This window comes from Mus caroli, unplaced genomic scaffold (assembly GCF_978045245.1).
Source record: "Mus caroli unplaced genomic scaffold, Mus_caroli_1 scaffold_4, whole genome shotgun sequence".
NCBI classification, from domain to species: domain Eukaryota; kingdom Metazoa; phylum Chordata; class Mammalia; order Rodentia; family Muridae; genus Mus; species Mus caroli.
This window is the reverse complement of record NW_028227259.1, coordinates 102,262,577-102,282,414: the sequence shown is the minus strand read 5'-3', so window position 1 is coordinate 102,282,414 and position 19,838 is coordinate 102,262,577. Positions and strand designations below refer to the sequence as shown.

Below are 19,838 nucleotides of genomic sequence, written 5' to 3'. Positions count from 1 at the left end.
GCCGGTATCCCAGCCTAGGCTTTCCGATCCGTACTGGGCTCTTCTGCAGCAGCTGGGAGGGAGGGAGCGGCTGCCGGCTGCTGCGGGGCGGCGTCTGGGGGACCGCAAACAGAGCGCAAGGAACCGCCATCTGGAGCCCGGCGGCGGGCGGGGCGCGGGTGATAGGGACTGGCCCTGCCTGGGGAACCCTAGGCTGAGGGCAGTGGCTTGCGCGTGGGAGCAGCGCCTAGTGGCAGCGAAGCCTTTTGGTCTCAGAGTAGCGGTTATGGGAGGAGGAGTGTGAGGAAGGTAGGAGTCTAGGGAGGATCTGAGGTCTGCTCTCCCCAGGAAGCCTAGATTGGGGTACCCTCTGTGGGTAGATGTGGTAGAAGCGTAGGGGACAATCTAGCATATCTTGAACTCCTCAGTTCTCCCTCTGGAGTGGAAACCCTCAACCCACCTGGTCTCTAGTTCCCTGCGCTTCCCACAGAGTTCACCCTACTTCGGGAAACATTCTTACCCCCAAACTTCATCCATAACTTGACACACACTTTGGACAAGGTATCTCCCTTGAGGAAAACACTTTTCAGTTTCTTGCTGATGGAGACAGCGAGAAGAATCCGGGGGCCACCGAAGCGTGCGAAGCTCATTCGTGTTCATTTAACATGGGGTGAGGTGGGGTGAGACGTGTGGAGTCTCCCCTCCCCTTATTTAATTTCAGATATCTCATGTGCTTGCGATTTGTTCTATACACGTCTAAGCGGTTTCTCTAGTGATGGCAGCCGAGAGACCGAGAGCAAACTCAGGGAAGTAGAAAAGAGGCTACTTTTTTTGTGTGTGTGGGAGGTCAGGGGACATATTTATTGAGCTCAAGTTTCTTCAGTTTCTAGCTGACATCCTCAGCTTTATAGTCTTAAGGGCAACATAATGGGAGTTAATTGGGCTCATGGACAGTATAGACGGTAGCCTGAATAAAAAACGACATAAAGGGAAGACAGACCCACTCGTACTGCAAGGCATTAACGGATACCCCCACCCCCAGCTGTCCCGTGTCCGGCAGAATGGCATTATGTAAAAGACCTGGCATGTCACCCAGTGGCACATCTGGTAGGTGTAGATGGCATTCATTAGCACGGGGCTCCCACTCTGCGGCACGCCAAAGCTCTGACAGAGATGCCCGCTGCCAATCATTCATTCGCTGCCAATCCCAAAGCGCGGCCGGGTGGGATGGCTCCCTTCCACACTGCCATCAGGGCTGGAGGAAACAATGTGTTGAGACACGAAAAGATGAAAGCGGAGCTGAGGATGCTAGGCACCCAGCAGATGTATCCCGTGAGGAGATAACCAGGGGAAGGGTCCTTTAGTCCGAAAGCATATGCAGGATCGCAGGAGGGAGGCTGGGGCAGGGGTATCCCTGCTGTTGAACCCTGGAGAGACTGAGGGACCCTTGAGAAAACCTGGCGGTTGAGGTTGCTTCTCTGAAAACACACAGAGACCCATATTCCAAACTTCACTGCAAGACTTCCTTCTCTGTAGTTTGTCTTGTACCTTGATCTATCTAGAAGCCCGACTAGGTCTGAAAAGATCAACTTCTCTACCTTGGAGGTGGCCTTTGAGTATCCTGACAGAGAGCCTTCCTGTTATGAAATTTGCTTCATCGTCAGCCTAGCGCTTAGTATGTGGAAGGGGGTTGTGTATCTGTGGGGGGAGGATGCAGGGTTAACTTTACTGTAGTGAATCAAAGGCCTTGCTCCAGTTCCTAGACTTTAGCCAAAGACAGAGCTGAACAAAAGAAGGAAACTATTTAAAAGGAAGAGGAAAACTAAACACAACCTGGGCAAAGATCGTCTTGGTGGTTGGGCTGAAGACTAGGGTCTTTCTTTTGATGTGCACATTTAATAAACATTATTTTATTCGTCTGGTATTTAATACAGTTAATAACCAAAACAGGAATTTGTTAAAGAGTGTGGCACTCCACATAAAGTTCAGCCGAACAGCATTCTTATTTTATTTTTATTTGTAATACGTTGGCTCTTGTTCACAATATAACGAGTGTACATGCATATTATTATCTACAAAACTATGCTTTAAAAATATATGCTATAAGCATTTGGGACATACTAATGCTTCAAATTTACTACGAATTTATAAGAAATTGAAATTTAATTGGGCAGTGTACTGGCTGGTTTTGTGTGTCAACTTGACATAAGCTGGAGTTATCACAAGGAAAGGAGTCTCTCTTGAGGAAATGCCTCCATGAGATCTAGCTTTAAGGTATTTGCTCAATTAGTGATCCAGCGTGGGAGGGCCCATTGTGGGTGATGCCATCCCTAGGCTGGTAGTCTGGGGTTCTATAAAAAAGCAAGCTGAGCAAGCTGGGGGAGGCAAGCCAGTAAGTAGCACCCCTCCATGGCCTCTGCATCAGCTCCTGCTTTCTGACCTGCATAGGTTCCAGTCCTGATTTCCTCTGGTGATGAACAGCAATGTGGAAGTGTAAGCTGAATAAACCCTTTCCTCCCCAATTGCTTCTTGGTTTGTGCAGGAATAGAAACCCTAAGATAGGCAGCTTATTTACTTCTTTGCTGTATAGAAACATTATTTAACAACTGTGTATGTGTTGGCTCATGATCACCATAATACTGCTATAACTCCAGGTGTCAAATTATTATTTTAATGTTAAAGAAAGGGATGAGCAAAGAGATGTGGCTGTTTCTTTTCATCTGTGAAAGAAGTACTTTAAGGTTCATGACTTAGCTCTGAGTCACATGGCCATAGATACCACCAAAGAGGTCTGAGGAAACTAGTCTTCAAAGTTAAAAGAAAAAAGGCTGATAAAGGTTTTGACAGCGGGTGATGGGCTACAAAGAGAACTCTTAAAAATAGAAGGATAAAAAAAAAAAAGAGTTCATGTTAGCACCAAGCAAAACTACGTTATCCAGATTTATAGGTGAAATCCTAAATAAAATGATTTAAAATTTAGATGATTAGATTATTTTATTTTGCATGTGATTATTTGTCTGCACATGCGTATGTGCACCACAGGCATAGTTGGTGCCCTCTGAGGTCAGAAGAGGGTGTCAGTAACCCGATCACAAAAGAACTCACACAATATGTACTCACTGATAAGTGGATATTAGCCCAGAAACTTAAAATACCCAAGATATAAGATACAATTTGCTAAACACATGAAACTCAAGAAGAATGAAGACCAAAGTGTGGACACTTTGCCCCTTCTTAGAATTGGGAACAAAACACCCATGGAAGGAGTTACAGAGACAAAGTTTGGAGTTGAGACGAAAGGATGGACCATCTAAAGACTGCCATATCTGGGGATCCATCCCATAATCAGCTTCCAAACGCTGACACCATTGCATACACTAGCAAGATTTTGCTGAAAGGACCCAGATATAGCTGTCTCTTGTGAGACTATGCCGGGGCCTAGCAAACACAGAAGTGGATGCCCACAGTCAGCTATTGGATGTATCACAGGGCTCCCAATGGAGGATCTAGAGAAAGTACCCAAGGATCTAAAGGGATCTGCAACCCTATAGGTGGAACAACAATATGAACTAACCAGTACCCACCAGAGCTCGTGTCTCTAGCTGCATATGTATCAGAAGATGGCCGAGTGGGCCATCAGTGGAAAGAGAGGCCCATTGGTCTTGCAAACTTTATATGCCTCAGTACAGGGGAACGCCAGGGCCAAGAAGTGGGAGTGGGTGGGGGAGCATGTGGGGTACTTTTGGGATAGCATTGGAAATGTAAATGAAGAAAATACCTAATTAAAAAAAAAAAGAAGAGGGTGTCAGATCCCCTAGAACTGGAATTACAGGCTGAACTACCACCTACGTAGTGGGAATTGACCCTTGGTTCCCTGCAAGAGTAACTAGTTCTGTTAGCTTCAGAACCATCTCTCCCGTCCAAATAAAAGGGTTTTTTTTTTGTGTGTGTTTTGTTTTTTTAAAGATCCTTTTGTTTTTAGTATAGTCCTTGAAGGAATAGTATATCACACAGCAAGCTCTAAGGCAGTATGGCCTGTGTAGGAAGATCCTGTCTCAAAACAACAACCAAACAAATGAGTAGCCAAAAAATAAAGAAGGAAACAAATAAATAAATAAAAAAGAAACACACACACACACAAATCCCAAAACCAACCTAACAAAAAAAACCCAATGCCACCCCCACCCCAAAATAAACACTAGCCTTTATAATACCAGCCTGTAATCTGTAAACTTCTTAGCACTTGGTAGAGGATGAAGAATCATGAGTTCAAGGCCAGCCAAGGTTGTATAGTAAGAAATTATCTATCTATCTACCTATCTATCCACTTATCTATCTATCCTTCCTATGTATGTATAATGTACGTATGTATGTATGTATGTATGTATGTATGTATCATCTACTTCTCCACCTGCACGTAATCTTAACTTGTATTTAGAATTTTCTTTGTGAATTTCATCAGAGTCAGGGCTAACAAAGTGTTAGAAGTGCAAGAAAACAAACAGGCCACGATATCTAAGGTTGGAATATAATTTGTCCCTTCTGAAGCTCACGTAGATTTCTAATGTAATGATATTGAGTGACAGGGACTTTAAAGAGGTAACTAGATCTCGGAGCTCCATAGTCATGAACGGATTGATCATGCTTTAGTGACCTGAGCTCTTAACTACTGTTTCAAAGCAAGCCAAGCCAACCCCCACCCCCCGCTGAGGATCAATTTTGGTTTCTTTTCCCGTTGTTATCATAAAATATTCTGACAAGCTGGGCCGTGGTTGGTGGTGCCTTTAATCCCAGCACTTGGGAGGCAGAGGCAGGCGGATTTCTGAGTTCGAGGCCAGCCTGCTCTACAAAGTGAGTTCCAGGACAACCAGGGCTATACAGAGAAACCCTGTCTTGAAAAAAACAACCAAAACCCAAAACCCCCAAACAAACAAACAAACAAACAAACAAACAATCCTGACAGTAACAACCCTGGGAAGAAAGGGTTTATCTCAGATCACAGTTCAAGGCTAAAGTCCACTGTGCCAGGGAAGTCAAGAAAGACAGGGGTTGAGGCTTCTGGTCCTGAACCACTCACAATCAGAAAGCAGAGAGCAACAGATGGGATGAAGGCTTGTGCTTATCTGGCTTTCTCCTTTTTGTACAGCCCAGGACCCAAGCCAAGGGAATGGTGCTACCCACTTTTACTGTGGGTCTTTCCACTTTAATGAGCCTGATCAACATAATCCTTTACAAAAATACCCAGGCCAGATAATCCCTTACAAGTATGCCTAGGTGGCTGTAGAAGAGGCAAGCACTTTACTGATTGCAACTTTCCAGCCCCAAGTATTCCAGTTTTTTGTCTCCCCCGCTCCCAAATTCAAGTTTAAAGAATCATTTCTGAGTCATTTGGCTGAAGGACTGCTCCAGCTCTCAAGAAGTCTTGGGAGGCCTTGCAAGACAAGATCAGGAAGATTGGAAGGCACACCTTTATTGCTTTCCTTTCTTTGGGTATCCCTGGTGCCTCTCATCCTTTGTGGCTTCCTGTGGTAGGACCAGGTTTGCTGTATTTGGTTAGTCAGTTGCTGACTCTTTTTCTTAAGACCAGCCAGATTTCAGATGATCACTCCTTAACAAATCAGTCATAGGGCAAGGGGAAGACTTCCCATGACTTCCTCTGAATTCCAGGATGAAGAACGTCCTCTTCCCAACTTCCTATTCATAACCTTCCCTCCTGAATCCACATTCACACAGAGACAAGAGAGAAAGAACACAGTGGTGGAGAAACACTGTAAACTTGCACAAAAACCACAGCTTGTTGAGCACTCTAGATCTTACCACAAACAAACCTTCTGAAGGTACTGTAAAAGGCAAATGTAAGTGAGATCGGTTGACTTCTGAACAATGAAAGTGTAGAGAATTACACCAGAATGAGTGAAAGTTACCTATAAAACAGTGGGGAAATCCTGCTCATTGAGGTCACAGTCTACCAGGACTGGATACGTTCTCTGAACTTGGTGCAAACTAGAGGACTCCCTTTACCAGTAAGACTTCATCCTTTCAGCCTGGTGTGCAGTGAGTGGTGTCTGGACACCCTATGAGGGGAGAAGCAGAGAACTCGGAAGCACACACTTATAACAATGACCTCAACCCACACACCACACAAAACAACAATCATTTGGATGATCAAGAAATGACCGTAAAAGCAAAGACCAAACGAGGAAATGTACACTCAACAAGATCTACGCAAATTCAATGAGGAGGGTGAGTGTGCAGTGTTTGCTCTAAGACTCTCCTGCTCCTGGTCTCTCCCAGGTCTGCAAAAGCACAAATAGCAAGACAGAGAGTACTTTAGATTGGCTGCCCATCTCAGCTACAGGACTTTCATTACAGAATGAGCAGACAGTGGTCTCTCCTCATGCTATCTTCAGCTGCCTGTGGGTAAGGCTAAGCTTCAGGGGAGTGGGGTGTGTGTGTGTGTGTGTGTGTGTAGGGGGGCATGGCTGTCTCCTTCCACCTAAATCCTATCTGTGTAATGGAGAGTCTATCTTGAGTATGGTATATTGAGACTATTGGGGCCTTCCCTTGCTCTTTGAAGGGCAGGATTACACACTATGAGAGGCAAGCTGAGAGGACTTCTGACCTTTGTCATTTCAAATACTTCTACCCAAGCCAGCCCTGAAGGTCTAGAGACTGGGTGCCACCCAGAGGAACTTGTCAACTTTTTCTTTCTTTTTAAATTTTTTATTCTTTTTCTTGTTTTATTAGATATTTTCTTTATTTACATTTCAAATGTTATCCACTTTCCTGGTTTCCCCTCCTAAAACCCCTTATCCCCCGTGCCCCCTGCTCACTAACTTTCCCACTCCTGCTTCCTGGTACTGGCATCCCCCTACACTGGGGCATCTAGCCTTCACAGGACCAATGGTCTCTCCTCTCACTGATGACTGACAAGGCAATCCTCTGCTACATATGCAGCTGGAATTTTGCCTAGGAAGAGAACCAGGTCATTTTCAGGCTCAAAGAAAACTCCCTTTCCCCAAATTCTACTGTTGTACAAAAGCAAGCATATTTCTCTGGAACTTTTTTTTTTTTTTGGTTTGTTTGTTTGTTTGTTAAATTGTCCTTTTTTAAAAATTAAATTATTTTACTTATTTATATCCCAAATGTTGCCTCCTTTTTGGTCCCCTCTCCATGAGTTTGTCACCACATCTTCCCTCCTCTTTGCTTCTGAGAGGGTGCTCTCCCACACACCCCCTCCCATCTCATCCTGCTATCATCCCCCTTCCCTGGAGCATCAAGTTTTTACAGGAGTAGGTGCATTCTTTCCCACTTAGATCAGATAAGGCAGTCCTCTGCTACATATGTAGCAGGGGCCAAGGACCAGCTCATGTATATTCTTTGGTTGGTGGCTTAGCTCAGAAGGGTCGGGATTAATTGTTCTTATGTGTTGCAATCCCCTCTAGCTCCTTTAGTTCTTCTTCGAACTCTTTCATAGGGGTCCCGACCTCAGTCCATTGTTAGCTGTAAGTATCTGCATCTGTCCCAGTCAGCCTCTGGTAGAGCATCTCAGTAGACAGCCATGCTAGGCTTCTGTCTGCAAGAACAACATTGCATCTGTAATAATGTTGGGTTTTGGTGTCTGTGCATAGGATGGATCCCAAGTTGGGCCAATCTCTTGATAGCCTTTCCTTCATTCTCTGTTCCATTATTGTCCTCGCATTTCCTATAGACATAAAGAATTCTGGGTCAAGAATTTTGAAGGTAGATGGGTAGCTCCATGCCTAAAATGGGGGCCACTTCTATCTACTGGAGGTGGTCTCTTTAGGTCCTATCTCCCCACTGTTAGGCATTTTAGCCAATGTCACCCCCATTAGGTCCTGGAGATCTCTCACATCCCTGGTGTCTAGGACCTTCTAGAGGTTTCCCTGTCCCCCATCCCAAACTACTGCATATTTGTATTCTTTTTCCTAAACTATTATTATTTTCTTTTTTTATTAGATATTTTCTTCATTTACATTTCAAATGCTATCCAGAAAGTCCCCTATACCCTACCCACCCCCTGTTCCTCAAGCATATTTCTATTCATTCTCCTGGCCCTCTGGGTTTCTCTACTGTCTCCCCTCCCCATATCTGATCTTGCCTCCCTTTTTCTATTCCCTTCCCTTCTCCCACCCAGGCTCCTCCTTCCCTCTGCCTTTCATGATTATTTTGTTCCCCCTTCTAAGTGGGATTCAAGCATCCTCACTTGGGCCTTCCTTCTTGTTTAACTTCTTTGGGTTTGAGCACCATGGGTATTCTGAACCTTTTTGACTAATATCCACTTATCAGCAAGTACATACTATATATGTCATTTTGGGTCTGGGTTACCTCACTCAGGATGATATTTTATAGTTCCATCCATTTGCTTTCAAAATTCATGAAGTCCTTGTTTTTAATTGCTGAGTAATACTCCACTGTGTAAATGAACCACATTTTCCATATCCATTCTTCTGTTGTAGGACCAAAGGAGCCTTTCCCTTATCATTGGCAGAGGAGACAAATGGCTATCTATTAGATACCAAAGCTCATGCTAGCCTCCAGGCTCTCTTGGTACTGAAAGTACCTGTTCCACATTTCAGAGTCCATGATGGCACCCTTGTTCTTCTCTCATCCCCCCAGCTTCCTCCAGCTCAGGAGCTTCTCTCCCCTCAGCTTCTCCCTACTGCTATTTCAGCCATGTACTCTCTTGGTCCATTCTTTGTCTTCATCTCTCTCTCTCCCCTAACTCCTCTCCTTCTCTTAATCTCTCTGCTATGCTCCTGCTTCACTCATGGCCAGGCCAGGTCAGCTGGCCATATTCAGTTTACTTTCTCTCTCTGATCTGCACTCTTCCAGATGCCTTTGGTATTTCTCTCTCACAAATCTACAAAAAAACAAAACAAACAAACAAAAACAAACAAAAAACCCCCCAAAACCCCCCAAAACCCAAAAACCAACCAACCAACCAAACAAACAAGAAATCACCAAAAACCTCTCCCCTTTAACCATACCAGAGAGTTGTCACATCATTAATTTATACAGTTATAAAGCAGATTAATACTTCCTTCCCAAGATACTGTCATCTGAAACAAAATGCAGAGTTCTAAATCTAAGCGCAATCTCAGAGACAGTAAATGTTGTTCAGAGAAGTAATACTTATATCAATACTGACTCCAGAAATATTCCATGCTAGGAGCCATGGTAGGAACAGATCAGTCTTGGAGGAATTTACTTACTTATATTTATTTTGTTAAGTTTTAAGATTTTAATTTCTGAATATTTGTATATGTACAGATATGTACATTTTTATAGCCTGTATTGCAGACTATAAAATGCAAAACAACATTTACTTAAATACCATTAATGCCTAAAGTTTAGGTAGTTTTAACACGTTTTAATATAAATCTCATACTTGTAATAAAAATTTCACAATTTTTTTTAAGATTTAGTGTACATTTATTCTTAACATGCAGAACATATTGTATAAAGATTTCATACTGAATAAATGATATTCATTAAGTCAAAAAAGGAAAAAAGGAGAAATTTACATCAAGCTTTTAGCTACACTGTTGAAATACAAATATGCAGATTTTATCCCTGAAAAAAATCTCAATTGTGTTTCTTCATGTTAAACTAAACCTAGAACTTTTTCATACCTCTATTAAAAAGGAAACAAAACAAAACAAAACAAAACAAAAACCCAGAAAAAAAATAAACTGTAACTTGAGTGGCTGCTGAGACAGCGAGGGCTTTTTACAGAGACCCATCGAGCATCCCACCAAGGGAACAAGAGACTAAGTAGATGTGTCTCACTTTATGTAGGTCAGCAACTTGTTACCTCTCTGTACTACAAAGGGTTGGCTGGGAAGGGGACCAAACTGTCGAGTATATCACATTTGAAACAAACTTTTAGACTTAGAATATCCAGGAATGACATGGTATTCCCAAACACTCCACGTTATAAAACGCACATCGATACATCATGGGTGAAGTCACAATGTCTACCTGTTATCTTCAGTCTTGATAAATATACAGCCCAAGAAAATGACTAAAACTAAATCATAAAATAAGTGCAGAGTTAGTTACAAAGTGATCTTCAAAAGGGGCACAAGCAAAAATGTACTGTAAAATACACACCTACGTGTGATCTTTAAATTCAGGGTTTTTCTTTACATAAAGGACAGAGATGAGCGCTGCCTGCGAGGAGCTTACACTTTATGGCTCTGACAAAAAACAATGTTGCCAAGAAGCAATGTTGCCCAGAACTTACTTAGCAAGAGTCTAACATCTGGCAGGAGACCGGTAAAGGCTGAAGAGAAACCTGCAGCATTACGGGTATCTCAGGGGCCCAATGTAATAGAGTCAAAGCTGTGTATCCTGGATAGGACAGCATTAGAGGCTGACTGCACTGTACAAGAAGGATGCAGAAGAGACTTAACAGAAATGATTCACCATTTGCTAAACATGTAAACAAGAAAATTGTAGTAACAAGCCTTAAGTCAGGACAAGTTCCCAGAATTACTTAAGTATATTATCAAAAGTATCCATTTTCCGGCAAGAACATCATGAAGCGTACAAAGGAAATAGGAAGTATGACGCACACACTGGATAAAATATACACAATAGAAACTTCCAGAGAGAGTGAACTCAGCAGCTAAATCGGAACTGAGATGTGTAGGCCAGAGTTTTAAAGAAAACATGACCCAGCCATTCCTTGTACAAAATAAAGACACTTTAGATACAAAGATGCAGATAGATTTAAAATCCAAGAATGTAAGAGCACCAGTCACCAACTAGAAAGACAGGCACAGCTGGGAACTGGGCAAAGCAGTTTTGAGAACAAAAAGTTACTAGTCATAAAGAGGAGTCTTTCTAATTATAAATAGGTCAATCCTTCAAAAAAGCTAAACTCCTTATAAATAAAAGTGTACCTATATGTATTCATATATACACACAAATATATACATATATGCATATGTATACATGTATATGTATATATATTACTTAATATGAGAGTAACAAAAAATACATCATGCAGAAAAATAGGTAAATGAAAGGAGAACTAGAAAGTAATAATAATAATAATAATTAATAATAATAATAATAAAGACTTTGATATTACAGTCGCTTGTAGGTGTGTGGCCCATGGACTGCATATACTCCAGGACAGTTAGGAATTCAGCCCACAGAAAGTCAAAAACTTATTGAAAATATTATATGATATTTTTGATAACTCCCTTGCATGATTCTCCAGTGTTAACTTTGTGGACCACACCTTTCATTACAATGTCAAATGCTTGGCCAGAAAGAGTAGGTCAGTAAGAAAGTGGGAGACCAGAACTCAGAGCAGGGGACAGTACTCAACATGTTGGTGACTCCTCAAGCTTTGAAGGATTTTGAAATGACTTTATTTATTTGTGTGTATATGTCTCTACGAATGTATAAAGTCCTTTATACATTCTTTTTGGTGCTACTGTGAACCCCTGTACAAACAAAGAGGCCAAGACTGTTGGATCCCACAAAGATTCTTTGGATGTGCTAGGTAGGCCCTTTTTTTTTTTTTTTTAACTTGATGTAAGGTAGAGTCATATGGGAAGAAGGAACCCCTGCTCCCATCAGATTGCCTCCAGACATTTTCTGACTGGTGATAGATGTAAGAGCTCCCAGCCCATTGTGGGTGGTGTCATCCCCTGGGCAGGTTGTCCTGGGCCATATATGAAAGTGGGCTGAACAAGGCATGATGAACAAGTCAGTAAGAACTACTCCTTCATGGCCTCTGCTTCAGTCCCTGACTGTAGGTTCTTACTTTGAGTTTCTGCGCTGATTTCCCTCAGTGATGGACTGTGACTGTGACATGGAGGCCAAATAAACCCTTTCTTCTGCAAGGTGTTTTTGGTCATGTGTTTTACCACAGCAGTATTAAACAAGGAGAAATGGACATCTGGCTTGTTGTGTGGGTGCTGGAATTCCAAGTTCCTGTACAACCTGTGGTTGTACAGTGAGTGCTCTTAGCCCCTGAGTCATGGCTCCAGTCCAGATACAGAATCTGAACAAACCTGTTGGGGCTTTTGCTCCTTCATGATTGACGTGAGTAGGCCCAGCCCACTGTGGGTGGGCTAAAACAAGGGAAAAGATTGAGCCAATCATAAAAGTCAACAACATTACACAAAATGATAAAGATGTAAGATAATAGCTAACTAGGTTGACTTTACCATTCCACAATGAATATTTACATCAAAACATAATGTGGGATACACAAGTGCCTGCAACTTATTATCATTTATTTTGTGCTGCTTACAGGGACCTGTGACTCCAGCTTGAGTGGATCCAATACACTGATCTCTGCAGCCCAGGCACACATATCCTCCTCTCACAACATATAACAGATACAGGTAATTAACAAGAAATGTTGAAAAATAATTGGCTTTAAACTACAGAACTATGTAGCTTTTAAAACCTAGACGTGTACACGGGGTTTGAGTGAGGGTTGCCTTGTTCTTAGGTGACTTTGTAGCATTAGACTTATTGAAGAGTTGTCCTGTGAGTGGTATACACATCTATCACTTCCCATTTTGATCTATTTATTTCCTCATTTATTTACTACTTATGTTTGTGGTGCTCGCAACCAAACCCAGGACTTTTGGCCTATGAAGCCAATGCTTTACCTATGAGTTACATCCTCGGCTCAGTGGTGTATTCACTAAGGGACCAAAAATTTCCAACCCTAGCACTTTCCACTTTACTCTTTATATGCTCTTCACCTATTATAGCTCACAATTTTTATTCACTTTATAAATAAATATCTTGTTAAAGCATACAGAACCTTTAACATAGGAAATTATCCATAGTGAAAGGCCCAGAAGAAATATCTTAGCTATTAATGTCTATATCTACTAAGGTTAATATTCATAATTCCTCACAAAACAATAGAACAAGTCCTGACTAATTTTCTTTTTTTCTTTTTAATGGGTGCAGCAAAATTTACTGATGATATTCAAGAGAGTCTATCCTAGTCCATCCATTCTAGTCCATCCCTGTCATTATAGGGGTCTGGGGTGGAAATTGTGAGGGAGATGCTCTATGTTGGGGACCGAGTTGGGACAGGGACTCCTCAGCAACTGAGGACCTCTCTCTTGCTCTCAGTGTCCTTGCTGGGGTGGGTGGTCCAAGGTTTCTTACTCCTTGGAGGCCATAGAGGCCATGAGGTTCACCACCCTGTTGCTGTAGCCATATTCATTGTCATACCAGGAAATGAACTTTACAAAGTTGTCATTGAGAGCAATGCCAGCCCCAGCATCAAAGGTGGAGAAGTTTGAATTGCTGTTGAAGTTGACAGATATAACTTGGTCTTCAGTGTAGCCCAGCATGCCCTTTAGTTGGCCCTCAGATGCCTGCTTCACCACCTTCTTGTTATCATACTTGGCAGATTTCTCCAGACAGCCTGTCAGGTCCACAACAGATACATTGGGGGTAGGAACATGGAAGGCCATGCCAGTGAACTTTCCGTTCAGCTCTGGGAGGACCTTGCTCATAGCCTTTGCAGCACCAGTGAATGCAGAGATGATGTTCTGGGCAGCCCCAAGGCCATTATGCCACAGCTTTCCAGAGGGGCCATTCACAGTCTTCTGAGTGGCAGTGATGGCATGGACTGTGGTCATGAGCCCTTCCATGATGCCAAAGTTGTCATGAATGACCTTGGTGGGGGCAGGGGGAGGCAGTTGGTGCATTTTTGACACTCTTAAGTGAACTGTCATATTTCTTGTGGTTCACACCCATCACAAACATGGGGGCATCAGCAGAAGGGGTGGAGATGATGACCCTTTTGGTCCCACCCTTCAAGTAGGCCCCAGTCTTCTCCATGGTGGTGAAGATGCCAGTAGACTCCAAGACATACTCAGCACCAGCATCACCCCATTTGATCTTAGAGGGGTCTCGCTCCTGGAAGATGGTAATGGGCTTCCTGTTGATGACAAGCTTCCCATTCTCATCCTTGACTGTGCTGTTGAATTTGTCATGGGTGGACTCATGCTGGAACATGTAGACCATAGCGTTGAGATCAATGAAGGGGTTGTTGATGGCAACAATCTCCACCTTGCCAAGCAGAGCAGAAGTCAGTCCTGGTAATCAGGCACCCAATATGACCAAATCCATTCACACTGACCTTCACCCTCTTGTCTACGGGACAAGGCTGGCACTGCACAAGAAGAAGTTGTTGTTTCTGGATCAGGGAGGAGCAGAGAGCCCTGAATAATTTTCTAAGGTCACTTTTAGCTTGATTCCATAAGAAAATAATTATGAATGACATCCATTATTTAAAAAGAAACACACATTAGGAAAGGGAAACATATATTATTAATGCAAAGTTTACCTCAGAGACCCAGCTTTGGCTTAATATTTGAAAATCAATTAAATATCAACAGGGTGAAAACAAGTGAAAGAATCATTTTAACAGTTGCATAAGAAGCATTTGACAAAGCCAACACATTTTTTTTTTAATGATTGAAATGTCCACACACGAGGGATAGAAGGCTTCCTCAGTCTGATAAAGGATGCTCACAAGAAGCTACACTATATTTAATGATGAGAGCTTAACGCCTTTCTGCAGAACAATGCAAGTATGTCTGCTGTGCGGCATGTATTTAGCACTGGATTGGAAATCCTAGCCACAGAACCAAAGCAAGAAATAGAAAGAAATAGAAAGAAAAGGTATTCAGCTTTAAAAATAAAGAAGCTAAGCAGTGTCTGTGGAAGGCATGGTACTGACATAGAAAAATCCAGGAAAGCCATTAAAGCATTATTAGAATGAGTAAGTATAATAAAGATGGCACGATAACAATAAATATGTAAGAAGGTAATTATTTATATGTACTTTCAATAATCAATCTGATAAAATTAATAAGACAATTAGTCCATTAATATTTCACCTATAAATTTTGCTATGCTGTGAAGAACATTTAAAAAAATCCCAAACTAAAAACCTCCAAACTATACAGAAATATGATAAAAATAAGTAAAAAATCATGAGGTGACATTTCTGGAATGGCTATGATAAAAAGAAAGACAATAACTAGCCATAGCAAGGTCACAACAGGGCCTCAAAAACTAAACATCATTTACTATACGATTTAGCACGTAAAAAATGGTAAAACAATCCGAAATAAGATGGAGAAACAGAAGTGTGAAAATCACATATGTGGAACAAAGAGAAATTAAAAAAATGACAGCTCGAAGTGGAAGTGAAAACGTGATAATTGCATTAAGCATTTTGTTCTAAACATACCAAAGAATGGGATCAGGGGGAAATGTCACCACAAATCAAATTGATGCCATCTATAAAAACTGTTACTTCCAACGCAGTGATAAGGGTAGGTTAATATAGAGACATAAAAATAGTTACATGAAAACATAATCGTAGATACATACAATGGCTACATCACTGGCAGATGCAGATTTCACAGCTAAAGAAAATATCAGGGGAGAAAGAATCAGTAACAACCACACAGAGTCAGAACTCTGCCAACCTACAGGTGTGAAGGGAGAAATGGACCAATGTAAAAACACAGGCGGAGCCTCAGGTATTCCTTTCTCTGTAGTGGGAGGGAAGCAAGCATGTGGTTAGCTAATTGTATCGTGATTGTGAGCAAGAGACTGGACAAAGATGACTGAAGGGAGAAGGAGTTAACATTGGCTCCCTTTTCCAGAGGGTCCAGTTAATCACCATGAGACCACACCACAGCGCAGCCCAGTTCTCATCATGATGCACAAGGAAGCAAGAGACCAGGGCCACTAGAACTCAACTGGCTTCTTCTCTTCCCTCCCTTTTTATTCCACCCAGGCATCCAGCCCACAGGTGGCATTCACCCATCAGTTAATCTTCTCTGGAAACCCTCTCTTCTACATACTCTGATGTCACAGGATTTTCCCTGTCCAATTATATTAGTGTAGAGGAGGTCTCTGATTGGATAGGGCAAAGGGAGGTGGAGCTAAGAGTTGCAGAGAGAGAGAGAGAGAGAGAGAGAGAGAGAGAGAGAGAGTCCTGCTTAATTGATTCAGTGAGCCATGTTCTCCCAGTGTCTTCCCTCCCCTCTGACTCTTAGTGTATTGGAACTTGCCTCTGCAGATGACCCACATGTCTGCATTTCTAGTTTCCTAGGGTCTCTGCTGCTGTACAGTCCTCTCCTCAAGATTTCACATCCCTTTCTGTGGCCCTCTGTAAGGAATTAGACATACTTGTATACTGATTGGTCTCTAAAACATTCATTAAGAATCTAGGTAGAAGCCTCTGTAAGCTGAGACTTATTATCACCTTGATGTCTGTTGCCTGCTGAGCATTAGCTGAGCCCCTTAGATTCTAGTAGCTTCTGGGTGGCCCTGTGCCAGTAGCTGTATTCTGTGCTCTCAGAGGAAGTCTTTACAATAAGTTTAAATTTTTACAACTTGAAACTTGTGACAGGTGGAACCTGGCCAGTTTTCCTATTTGTCCCAGTGCAAAAGTTCCTAGCTTCTCGTTAATAGTTCTAATATCATGAACAACCGGACTCTTCCCATTCACAATTTTCAGCTTCTCCTTTTCTAGCCAAAGGACTTGGTTGTTGAAATCCATCTACTCTTCTCTTTGTGGTTGTCTGTCTCTGTAAATTTAGTCACAACCTTTGAGCAAGATCTGTGACACAGCCTCAATGCTGTTATCTTCAAATAGCCTCCAAATAGCCTCCACTAATTTAATTCATCTTTCTCATTTAAAACAGGCCTCTCATAAAGTTTCAAGACACAGAAAAAACAACAACAAACAAACAAACAGAAGATTACTAGCCGTGGATGACCTCTAGACCAATTACTGGTAGAATCTAGGTTCTCATCTACAACTTCACAAGCGTGTAGGCTTTTACTGTCTGCTCTTCTATTAACATTTTTGGTCATCTAAGTTCCCATCAGGACTAGGACTTCCCTAGTCCACGTCTTCAGTTCTTCTAAGTTCCAAAGGCCTAAGAACCATGGGGTGAAGGTTGGGGAGCATCTCACTCCTCCATTGCCAATTTTCCATTGTTCTTACTTTTGCAGGTTTATGACAAAAATATCTGGCAGAAGCAACTTCACGAAGGAGGATTGATGGGCTCTGGTTCATGGTTTCGGAGGGTTTTTAGTAGGTGGCACTTGAGCAAAATACCATGGTGATGGGAGTGTGCACCTGAGAGCAGCTGTTCTTGACAAACAGGAAGTGGAGAGAGTGAACCTGGGATTTCCCAGAGATATAAATTTCCATTGACCTATATATATATATATATATATATGTATATATATGTATATATATATATGTATATATATATGTATATATATATGTATATATATATGGAGGGGGGAGTGCATACTTTAGATCCAAACCATCATTTTGTTTGCTTTATTGTTTTAGACTTGTTCTCATGACGTAGCCCAGGCTAGCCTGAGACTTACTATGTAGACTATGTACAGAGATCTACCTGCGTCTGTGTCCTATGTGCTGGTGTTAGGGGTGTGTATCACCATGCTCAGGCTTGTGTGTGATGGATATATGTAAAATCAAGTTAAAATGTTTTTCTTGATTTTGGGGAATTTTATACATGTGTACAATGAAATATGATCACACTTATTTCCCTCTTCTCCTTCCAATTCTCCCCACATCCCCAGAGGGATGCCCCTCTCCCAACTTCATGTCATTTTAAAAATAACTTACTGAGTCCAATTTGTGGTGCCAATATGTGCATGGGTGCAGGCCATCCACAGGAGCATGGGGAATCTATCAGTGGTCATATCCTCTTAAGAATGATCTTCCCCTTTTTAACAAGCAATTGTCAATAGCTCCTCTGCAAACCTTGAAGCCTGGCTTTCCCTAACACATCTAAGCTGTAAGTTTGATTGGCTTGTTCTTGTACAGGTCACCGCAGCCTCTGTGGGTTTATGAGTTCAGTAACCATGCCACAGCCTGAAGAATCCACTTGAAAGCACCTTTCCAAGGTTTCTTCTGCTTCCCTTCCTCTTGGGAGGGAGGGGTTCATACAAATGCTCCACTTAGTGCTGAGCCCCTGGTCTTACTTTCAGAGCTTTCACCATTCGTGCATCTCTCCACGGACTGCTGCCTGTTGCAGAAGGAAGCTTGTCGGACTGAGGTTGAGATCAGCCCAGCTCCATGGGTCTAAGCATAACTACTTAGAAACAGCATGCAGAGAACATGGCCATTCAGCAAATGACAACAGCAGGCTCGATGGGTCTATAACCCCCTTAGCCACGGCTTTTGAATAGGTTACAGTGTCAGGCATGAACTGTCTTCCTGTGGAGCACGTCTCAGATCTAATCAGAAGGCAGTTAAGTACCCTCCAGCAGTTGTACCACAACCACACTGCTGGGCACACGTTGTCTGGCCTGTCAGTATTGCAGCACACAGAGTCCGGTGCTGGGTGAGAAAATGATCGATGCTTTCTTCCCCCAGCAGCCTGCATTGCACTTTCCTGCACCATGAAAGCTAGTCAGCAAGAAGAAAGCTGCTTAGTCAGTTTAAGGTTGGTTTCCTTACTCCCCATAGCCAAAGCCTGTGATTTCTTTAGTAATAGGATCTTACAATGTACTTATGGGTAGTAACCAAGGGCTCTAGTAATAGCCTGTTGCTGTTCGGGAGACCATTGGGTCTCTCTGACCAACAATCCATAGAAAAGTCTCCCAGGCCCTGCACTGTTAATAACTCATGTTTTCTGGGAGTGAAATTATCAACCCATGTAGGGCAATCATGCCCAAACTCTTTCTTTTAAGGTTGGCTTCCACTATCCAATGGGTTTCCAAAGAGCCTTCCCATACATCCCTAGTTTTAGTTAACCTACCCACCACCCACTTCTTTTTCCATTCCACATCCTCCAACCCAACACTTGCAATTATAAAAAAATTCAACTACACAGAGCATTAGTGCTGACCATGGTCAACAGGCTAGATATGTTTCCGAACTGTCAGTGAACCTTCAACCTTTCCCTCCTCATCTAGACATGCTAACCACAACTCTATCTCAGTCTCCACATTCCCGGTCTGAGTGACATCAGGCAGGGCTGCTCTTGTCCACTTGGTTTACCCTACTTAACAGAATGTTCTTCAGGTTTGTCTACACGGTTCCAAGAGATGAATTTTCTTCTGAAGCCCCAGCATTACCTTACTGTTTGTACATACATTCTCCCACCCTTCTCCTTTCTTTTATTCATTTTTTTGTTTATTTGATTTTGTGGCTGAGGATTGAACCCAGAGCCTTGTGCATACTACACAAGTATCAGCCCACTAAGCTTCACTGCCTTCTTCCACCTTCAACATATTTTTTTTTTATCCATTTATCTATTTATGCTCCCTTGGTTACTTACATACTTTGCGGCTATGACTAATGGTGCCGTGAACATAAACGTGCAGAGAGTTTCCATACTGATTTACTTTTATTGGAATATATATTCAGAAGAGGAATTGCTGGATCATGATATAAAAATATCTTACTTTTTTTTTTTTTTGAGAAAACCCTCCATTCTGTTTGCCATACAGTACCTGCCTATTTATGCTCTGACTAAGAGTGCATCGGGGTTCCCTTTACCTCGCATCCTTCTCAATGCCCACCTTCTGCTACTTGCTTGGTAAAATCCATTCTAGGAAATTTGAGATGGCATCTCATTGTCACTTTAACCCTATTTCCTAGATAACGGCATTTTTATATATCTTTTGAACATTTGAATACCTTTTGGGTGTCTCCATTCAGGTCTTTCATATGTTTTTAGTGGACCTGTTTTTATACTATTTGAGTTTTCTGAGCACCTTATGTGTTTTAGACATTAATCCTATATCAGATGTATGAGTTGTAAATA

At 42.1% G+C, this 19,838-nt stretch overlaps 1 pseudogene; it reads right to left on the bottom strand.

Annotated features, from left to right (window-relative positions):
- Window positions 1-13,154: 13,154 nt before the first annotated feature.
- Window positions 13,155-17,104, bottom strand: LOC110294899 (glyceraldehyde-3-phosphate dehydrogenase pseudogene; annotated as a pseudogene).
- Window positions 17,105-19,838: the final 2,734 nt, after the last annotated feature.